At 41.2% G+C, this 10,400-nt stretch overlaps 1 protein-coding gene across 1 annotated transcript in view; it reads left to right on the plus strand.

The window, feature by feature from the left end:
- LOC105614203 (ATP-binding cassette sub-family C member 4-like) overlaps positions 1-8,383 on the plus strand; it is a 264,375-nt gene extending 255,992 nt beyond the window's left edge. The window contains exon 28 of the transcript XR_009595281.1: positions 8,155-8,383. The gene's annotated coding sequence lies outside the window, so the exon portion shown is untranslated. The remainder of the gene's footprint in view (positions 1-8,154) is intronic.
- Positions 8,384-10,400: the final 2,017 nt, after the last annotated feature.

The following is a 10,400-nucleotide window of genomic DNA, read 5'->3' on the forward strand; positions in this document are numbered from 1 at the left end:
AAAAGAAAACTTCAATTAAGATAAAATATCAAGAGTTCTACTTCAATTACAGGTTAATTGCAGCACATATATTTGCAACCATTTATGCAATGAAGCCACGAAACCGTCACAACTGTTGTCACGTGGAAAACAGCACCCTGCATTGAAAGACAAGCCTTTGGAGTTTTTCAAAAGGAAATATGTGAACACGAAGAACAGAAGCGATTAGTGATGGCCACGACTTCATCAAATGTGTCTGCACTGAGAGCATCATTCTTAGAGGTGAACATCATTGCTAAAGTTAAAAAGTCCTTCACTCTTACTGAAGAGTCAGTCCTGCCTGATGCTGAGGACAGCTTTCATGAACTTTTAGGAGAGGCTGCAGTTCAAAAGGTGGCACCTTTCCCTCTTTTGGCTAGTACCATAGCTAAATGAATTGGTGAAACAGCAGAGGATATTGAGATGCAATTGTAGGAAAAATTAATAAGTCACCCTGGTGTGAAATCCAACTTAACAAATCTACTGATGTTGACAAAAAGGCAACAACACTTGTTTCTATGAGCTATATTTTCAGGAGGATGTGCAAGAGGCTATGTTGTGTGCACTTTTGTTGCCAACCAATACCACAGCTGCAGAACTATTTAAGTCTTTGAAGTTACATATCAAGAAAACTGAATTGGTCATTTTGTGTTGATCTGTACACACAGTGGTTGCCATGACTGGATGGCTTTCTTGTTTCACTACTTGGGTCAAAGAGATCGCTTTTAAATGTGAGTCGATATACACTGTTATCCATAGAGAAATGCTGGCTAGCTGAAAAGTGTCACCTGAACTTAATGTTTGCAGGATGTAACTAAATGATCAACCACATTACAGTGCATGCCCTTAGCTCACGTCTGTCAGGCAGTTCTGTGAGGAGATGGATGCAGAGCACACACATTTCTTATGCACAAAAAAATGAGAAGACTTTCTAAAGGTAGATCACTGGCCAGAGTTTCTGAGGTACAAGAGATGCTCTGGGGATTTCTGGCAGCACCTTTCAGTGACACAGAAGAGACTGCAAACCTTGCTTACCTGTGTGACATACACAACCTGCTCAATGAACTCAATCTATCTATCACTTTGGGGGAGAAGGACAGCTGTGTTTAAGTCAGCAGATAAAGTGGCTGCATTCAATGCCAAACTGGAATTATGGAGGTAACAAGTGAACACTGGGCTTTTGACATATTTCAAATATTAACAGAGATTTTGAAAGAGACTGAGCCAGGGCCTTCTTCATCCTGGCTGGTGTGTGACCACCTATTTCAGCTTTTGAAAGAGTTTGAGCATTACTTCCCAACCACAAAACACTCTTGAACTGGGAAGGAATGGGTCTGTGATCCATTTGCGAATAAGCCAGGTGAATCGACTTTATCCGTTGTAAGAGAGGATCACCTTCTTGAGACTGTAAATGATGATGATCTGAAAAATATGTTTGAGACAATTCCAAATCTCTGTATGTTCTAGATGAAAGGCAGAATATCCTGAGATTGCCACTAAGCACTGAAAAGTCTGCTTCCATATTCAACAAGCTATCTTTGGGAAGCAGGGTTTTCTGCAGTGACAGCAACCAAAATGTGATTGCAGAGTAGGTTGGACATAAACAGCACACTTCAGGTGTCAGTCTCTCCCATCACCCCAAAATGAGACTATCTAGTTGCAGAAAAACAAGCTCAGGGCTCCCACTGATTCTGCAGTATGCTGAGCTGTATAATTATTTCATTATATAATCATAACATAATAATAAAAAAAAGAAAGTATACAATAAATGAAATGAGCTTGAATCATCTCAAAACCATCCCACCCTCTCTGGTCCATGGAAAAACTGTCTTTCATGAAACTGGTCCCTAGTGCCAAAAAAGTTGAACACTGGTCTATAGGATCTCTGACATATGGTCAAAGCAGTGTTAAATCTGCAGCAGGTTTAACAGCAGAACTAAAATGGCTCAGGTGGGACAGGGCTGGTCCTCAAGCATTTTTCTATCAAGACATACAGGACAAATGGGATTCACAATTTAAACATAATCCTGTGGGTATCCATAGTTCTGAATATGGTGACAATCTCTGTATCATTCCTTCTTCTAGTAATATATCTACCTCTGTAAATTCAGGGCTGAGCACCCAACTGAAATCCAGCCAATCATAATATGCCACATCAATATACAAAGGGCTTGGCCCACAGATAACCTCATGGCTAACCAGACCAGCTGAATTTCTTCCTTGAAAATGTTGACTAGTGGGTAATTTCTGTTTTCTTTTTTGCTGGAGCTAGAAAGAGAATACCTCTCTTTCCTTTCTGATGAGGGAGTTTTAAGGACATGACACATGATTGGTAACCATGTGCCCCATTTATTTACATGGAGAGCCTGAAAGAGTAAAGCAGGTACTCAGGGAAAGTCATACAGTCAACAACTATTTACTGAACACCTACTATTCCAAGAACTAGGGATACATAAGTGAACAGGATGATTGGTATAAAGTAGAGTCTCAGTGATATCAAGTCCCTAGGGCTCCTGAGGCTAACAGGATCCCTCCTTGGATGGTGTGACCTGCTGGAGCAGAAGCTGTTACTTTCCAGCTCGTGTCCTCTGACTCTTCTCCAGGACTAAGGAGCTCACTGCTTATCTGCAACTCTCCACTTAGGACCTCTTTCTAGCTATGGAACCACACTGGGGCCATATGCAAAGCAATTAAAAAACCTTGGATTCAGCCCTTAACCAGTGATGGACGGGGAGTGGGTAGATAAATGCCCCAGTGCCCTTGCCTGTCAGCTGGAATAATTCTGTCTCCCAGGATGACTCTGAGGGAAGGAACCCAGTTGCAAAAGCAGTAACTTTCTTGATAACACACATTTTATTGGTTTCCTTCCCTTTTTTGTCTCACTTATCCACTCCATACATGTGTTTTCCTAGGATCACTTCTAAAATAAACCACTTTCATGCAAATGTTTGCTTCACGGTCTGCTACTGGGGGAACCCAAACTATGACACCTATGAGGAACATCCTTCCAATTATGAAAATTACATTCACTCCCTTGAACCCATGAAAATCCTTATTAATATTATAAACCCTGGGTTGTCAAATACAGTAACACTGTTCGCATAATGATTTTGAGGACTTTAAATGCATCTGGTCCAATTTGAGGTGTGCTTTAACTGTACAATACACCACAGATTTCAAAGATAGCATAAAACTCTTTTATGTCTCAATGATTTTTTTTTCTGTTTATTACATGCTGATATATTTTTGACAGATAGTTTCAAAAAGGTCTTATAATATTAGTTTTACTTGTCCCTTTTAACTTTTTCATATGGTTATTGCAAATTTAAGTTTACAGATGTGGCTCACTATATATTTCTGTGGACACCACTGCTGTAACCAATGGACAGAGTTTAACACCACAAATTTCTCTCCCACTTAAGAAAGAAAGTAAATAAGGATCATGTTAGTATTCAAATCTTGAATGTGATCTAATTCATGGAAAAAAGTCACACTCACATTTCAAAACTTTGTTATTAGTAATGAGTTACCTGTGTTACTTCCCACTGGCCCTCAGTCATATCTGCATCATTATACTATCATATAGAGCCCTGATGTAAAAACTGAAGCAAACTACTCAACGTGAGCCAATGACTTCCCTGGGGGCTCAGTGGTAAAAAATCTGCTTGCCAAGCAGGAGACTCAGGTTTCATCCCTGGGTTGGGAAAATCCGCAGGAGAAGGAAACAGCAACTCACTCCAGTATTCTTGCCTGGGAAATCCCATGGGCCGAAAGGCCTGGCAGGCTACAGTCCATGGGGTCACAAAAGAGGGCGACTGAGTGACTAAACCGCAACATTAAGATATCATAATAAAAATGGGATCTTCAGTTATTTTGATTTCAGCCTTTTAGAAAACTAGTTCAATATTTAGATAAGCATCCAGAAATTGCTAAGAGTTAACAAAGGTGTCCTCAGAAAAGAATATACCTAAAAAGATGAATATCAATAACCTCAGATATGCAGATGACACCACCCTTATGGCAGAAAGTGAAGAGGAACTAAAAAGACTCTTGACGAAAGTAAAAGAGGAGAGTGAAAAAGTTGGCTTAAAGCTCAACATCCAGAAAACAAAGATCATGGCATACGGTCCCATCACTCCATGGGAAATAGATGGAGAAACAATGGAAACAGTGTCAGACTTTATTTTGGGGGCCTCCAAAATCACTGCAGATGGTGACTGCAGCCATGAAATTAAAAGACGCTTCCTCCTTGGAAGGAAAATTATGACCAACCTAGATAGCATATTAAAAAGCAGAGACATTACTTTGCCAACTAAGGTCCATCTAGTCAAGGCTATTGTTTTTCCAGTAGTCATGTATGGATGTGAGAGTTGGACTGTGAAGAAAGCTGAGCACCGAAGAATTGATGCTTTTGAACTGTGGTGTTGGAGAAGACTCTTGAGAGTCCCTTGGACTGCAAGGAGATCCAACCAGTCCATTCTGAAGGAGATCAACCCTGGGATTTCTTTGGAAGGAATGATGCTAAAGCTGAAACTCCAGTACTTTGGTCACCTCATGTGAAGAGTTGACTCACTGGAAAAGACTTTGATGCTGGGAGGGATTGTGGGCAGGAGAAGAAGGGGACGACCAAGGATGAGATGGCTGGATGGCGTCACTGACTCGATGGACGCAAATTGAGTGATCTCCGGGAGATGGTGATGGACAGGTAGGCCTGGCGTGCTGCGATTCATGGGGTCGCAAAGTGTCAGACACTACTGAGTGACTGAACTGAACTGAACTGAGAAAGATGAAATCCCTATTTATTAAGCTCACAATCAAGAAAAAGAGTAAGTAAAAAGAAAATTACAGCAAAATAATACAAATAATAAGATAATCAGTTCAGTTCAGTCGCTCAGTCGTGTTCGACACTTTGCGACCCCATGAATCACAGCTCGCCAGGCCTACTTGTCCATCACCAACTCCCGGAGTTTACTCAAACTCATGTCCATTGAGTTGGTGATGCCATCCAACCATCTCATCCTCTGTCGTCCCCTTCTCTCTCACCTTCAATCTTTCCCAGCATCAGGGTATTTTCAAATGAGTCAGTTCTTCACATCAGGTGGCCAAATTATTGGAGTTTCAGCTTCAACATCAATCATTCCAATGAACACTCAGGACTGATCTCCTTTAGGATGGACTGGTTGGTTCTCCTTGAGGTGCCAGGGACTCTCAAGAGTCTTTTCAAATACCACAGTTCAAAAGCATCAGTTCTTCAGTGCTCAGCTTTCTTTATAGTCCAACTCTCACATCCATACATGACTACTGGAAAAACCATAGGCTTTAGTAGATGGACATTTGTTGGCATTGTAATGTCTCTGCTTTTTAACATACTGTCTAAGTTGGTCATAACTTTCCTTCCAAGGAGTAAGCGTCTTTTAATGTCAAGGCTGCAATCACCATCTGAAGTGATTTTGGAGCCCCCAAAAGTAGTCAGCCACTGTTTCCATTGTTTCCCATCTATTTGCCATGAAATGATGGGACTGGATGCCATGATCTTAGTTTCCTGAATGTTGAGATTTAAGCCAACTTTTTCACTCTCTTCTTTCACTTTCATCAAGAGGCTCTTTAGTTCTTCACTTTCTGTCATAAGGTCATCTGCATATCTGACGTTACTGTTATTTCTCCCAGCAATCTTGATTCCAGCTTGTGCTTTATCCAGCCCACCCCACACTAATTAAAAGTGTGATAAACACTGTAATCTACTATTGGTAAACTATAAATCAGAATAGCCATTTCAAATAATAATTTGACAATATTTATTAAAAGCCTTAAATTGTTCACCTTCTTTTACCCAGTAGGATTTTTACCTATAAGATGATGAAGGCAAAAATGTTATTTACAGAAAACTGTTTGTGCACAACTTTATTTATATACAAATGTTTCTCAGAGCAATGATTATTATTAAATTATAATAGAATTTAGAAACACCCTAACTTCCAAATTTAGCATCAACATGATTAAATAAATTATGAATTATTTTTAAACAAGTGCTTTTGAATACCTATCACACATCACATACCCTTCAAAGTACTAAGAAGCAATGGCTTACAAAACATGTAAGGTTTATCTTCTCACAGTGTTTACACTGAATTAGTAGGAGATAGACAGTAAACAAGTTAATGAATGAACAAGATAATACCAGAAGAGCTGACTCATTGTAAAGGCCCTGATGCTGGCAAAGATTGAGGGCAGGAGGAGAAGGGGACGACAGAGGATGAGATGGTTGGATGGCATCACCGACTTGATGGACATGGGTTTGGGTGAACTCCAGGAGTTGGTGATGAACAGGGAGGCCTGATGTGCTGCGATTCATGGGGTCGCAAACTGTTGGACACGACAGAGCGACTAAACTGAACTGATGAAGAACAAGAAGTGAGAGTAGCTGAAGATGGCTGACAAGCCCTGATTTTAATTGGTAGTCAAGGAGGCTACTCAGATGAGAAACTTAGCCAAAACATGAAAACCAAGGAGTCAGTCTTCTATAAACCTGGGAGCAAAAAGAAAAAAATTAAAAAACCAACAATGTAAAAAAATGAAAAACAGTCCTTCGTATTGGATAAGATAACTTAGGTGAGTGTGGATTAAAAAAAGGAAAGGGAGACCTGTTCTTGCATCTGTCAGAGGAGGCAAACTGCCACCCCTGAGACTGGGGAGGCCCACAGGTGAACAGAGGAAGTTGAGGCTTCCTCAGGGTGAAGCCACCATGGGAACCTACGCTTGGGGAGGAAACCAGAGCCATAACCGAAAAACTGCTGGAGGCTCAGTGTGGACAATCTGAGAGTAAATAACCCCAGGGAGACCTGGTAATGAAGGGACTTATAATACTGTGAACCTTACCTCCAGGAGTTTCACTGGGATCCTACAGGAAATACCAGGGAAAGTCCCCTCAGCCTTCCTGCTGGGAGGGAGGGGATGGGGAGGAGCCAATTTGAAATAATTAGAACAATGTCTTCTGAAGAAGGCCTTTCCCAAGGGAAAACTAGTACTAGAGTCTAATCCTCTAGAGTATTAACTGAGCCAACTGACCCTGGGAAGGGAATACCGAGCTTCAGCTGGCTTGAGCTATTCTGTCCATATAAGGGAAGGGGTGGGGGAAAGAAAAATGAGAAACACTTGTAAGGTTCACAGTCCAGAGGGAGAGGCTCACTGAGGGGCTGAGACCTAATCATGGGATATGCCTACCCTCACACCCCACTTATAGCAGTGCCTTTAATTCAGGGCATCATGTCCACATTTCAGGAAAAAGTTATAAGGCACAGCAAAAGGCAAAAGAAAAAAAAAAAAATTGAAGAGACAAAGCTTCATCAGAACCAGACATAGCAGGAATGTTGGAAACATCAGACCAGAAGTAAGCCAGAAAGAAAAACACCAATACAGTATATTAATGCATATATATGAAATTTAGAAAGATGGTAATGATAATCCTAAATGCGAGACAGCACAAGAGACACAGATGTATATAACAGTATTTTGGACTCAGTGGGAAAAGGCAAGAGTGGGATGATTTGAGAAAATAGCACTGAAACATGTATATTATCATATGTGAAACAGATCACCAGTCCAGGTTTGATGCATGAGACAGGATGCTCAGGGCTGGTGCACTGGGATGACTCAGAGGGATGGGATGGGGAGGGAGATGGGAGGGGGGTTCAGGTTGGGGAACACATGTACATCCATGGCTGATTCATGTCAAAGTATGGCAAAACCACTACAATATGGTAAAGTAATTAGCCTCCAATTATTTTTTTTTAATTACAAAATAAAAGTATCTATGGCTTCCCCGGTAACTCAGTGGTAAAGAATCTGCCGGCTAATGCAGGAGACCTGGGTTGAATCCCTGCATCAGGAAGATCCCCTGGAGAAGAAATTGGCAATCCTCTCCAGTATTCTTCCCTGGGAAATCCTATAGACAGAGGAGCCTGGCGGGCTACAGTCCATGGGGCTGCAAAAGATTTGAACACGACTGAGTGACTAAATAACAATGACAATAACATGATTAATATACCAAGGGCTCTAAAGGACAAAGTATACAGAATGCAAAAAATAGATGGGCAATACTTAAATGAAGAAAGTAGGGAAAACCACTAGACCATTCAGGTATGACCTAAATCAAATCCCTTATGATTATACAGTGGAAGTGAGAAATAGATTTAAGGGCCTAGATCTGATAGATAGAGTGCCTGATAAACTATGGAATGAAGTTCATGATATTATGCAGGAGACAGGGATCAAGACCATCCCCATGGAAAAGAAATGCAAAAAAGCAAAATGGCTGTCTGGGGAGGCCTTACAAATAGCTGTGAAGAGAAGAGAGGAGAAGAGCAAAGGAGAAAAGGAAAGATATAGGCATCTAAATGTAGAGTTCCAAAGAATAGCAAGAAGAGATAAGAAAGCTTTCTTCAGCAATCAATGCAAAGAAATAGAGGAAAACAACAGATTGGGAAAGACTAGAGATCTCTTCAAGAAAATTAGAGATACCAAGGGAACATTTCATGCAAGGATGGGCTAGATAAAGGACAGAAATGGTCTGGACCTAACAGAAGCAGAAGATATTAAGAAGAGGTGGCAAGAATACACAGAAGAACTGTACAAAAAAGATCTTCAAGACCCAGATAGTCATGATGATGTGATCACTAATCTAGAACCAGACATCTTGGAATGTGAAGTCAAGTGGGCCTTGGAGGGCATCACTATGAACAAAGCTAGTGGAGGTGATGGAATTCCAGTTGAGCTGTTTCAAATCCTGAAAGATGATGCTGTGAAAGTGCTGCACTCAATATGCCAGCAAATTTGGAAAACTCAGCAGTGGCCTCAGGACTGGAAAAGGTCAGTTTTCATTCCAATCCCAAAGAAAAGCAATGCCAAAGAATGTTCAAACTACCACACAATTGCACTCATCTCACACGCTAGTAAAGTACTGCTCAAAATTCTCCAAGCCAGGCTTCAGCAATGCGTGAACCATGAACTCCCTAAAGTTCAAGCTGGTTTTAGAAAAGGCAGAGGTACCAGAGATCAAATTGCCAACATCCGCTGGATTATGGAAAAAGCAAGAGAGTTCCAGAAAAACATCTATTTCTGCTTGATTGACTATGCCAAAGCCTTTGACTGTGTGGATCACAGTAAACTGTGGAAAATTCTGATAGAGATGGGAATACCAGACCACCTGACCTGCCTCTTGAGAAATCTGTATGCAGATCAGGAAGCAACAGTTAGCACTGGACATGGAACAACAGACTGGTTCCAAATAGGAAAAGGAGTACGTCAAGGCTGTATATTGTCATCCTGCTTATTTAACTTCTATGCAGAGTACATCATGAGAAACGCTGAGCTGGAAGAAACACAAGCTAGAATCAAGATTGCCAGGAGAAATATCAATAACCTCAGATATGCAGATGACACCACCCTTATGGCAGAAAGTGAAGAGGAGCTAAAAAGCCTCTTGATGAAAGTGAAAGAGAAGAGTGAAAAAGTTGGCCTAATGCTCAACATTCAGAAAACGAAGATCATGGCATCCGGTCCCATCATTTCATGGGAAATACGTGGGGAAACAGTGGAAACAGTGTCAGACTTTATTTTTGGGGGCTCCAGAATCACTACAGATGGTGACTGCAGCCATGAAATTAAAAGATGCTTACTCCTTGGAAGGAAATCTATGACCACCCCAGAGAGCATATTAAAAAGCAGAGAGATTGCTTTCCCGACTAAGGTCTGTCTAGTCAAGGCTATGTTTTTTCCTGTGGTCATGTGTGGATGTGAGAGTTGGACTGTGAAGAAGGCTGAGCACCGAAGAATCGATGCTTTTGAACTGTGGTATTGGAGAAGACTCTTGAGAGTCCCTTGGACTGCAAGGAGATCCAACCAGTCCACTCTGAAGGAGATCAACCCTGCGATTCTTTGGAAGGAATGATGCTAAAGCTGAAACTCCAGTACTTTGGCCACCTCATGCGAAGAGTTGACTCATTGGAAAAGACTCTGATGCTGGAAGGGATTGGGGGCAGGAGGAGAAGGGGACGACAGAGGATGAGATGGCTGGATGGCATCACGGACTCGATGGACGTGAGTGTGAGTGGACTCTGGGAGATGGTGATGAACAGGAAGGCCTGGCGTGCTGCAATTCATGGGGTCACAAAGAGTCAGACACGACTGAGCAACTGAACTGAACTGAACTGAGAATCAGAAAGATGTAGATTCTAAGAAGGAACAAAGAAGAAACACTAGAAATAAAAAGCATTGTAACAGAAAAGAAGAAAAAAAAAAGAAAAACCTATAACTATGCTTATTGTTTTCAAATTAAAGAAAATCCCTTTGTCTATAAAGGAATAAAGATAAGAATTGTATCCAGT

This window comes from Ovis aries, chromosome 10, assembly GCF_016772045.2.
Source record: "Ovis aries strain OAR_USU_Benz2616 breed Rambouillet chromosome 10, ARS-UI_Ramb_v3.0, whole genome shotgun sequence".
NCBI classification, from domain to species: domain Eukaryota; kingdom Metazoa; phylum Chordata; class Mammalia; order Artiodactyla; family Bovidae; genus Ovis; species Ovis aries.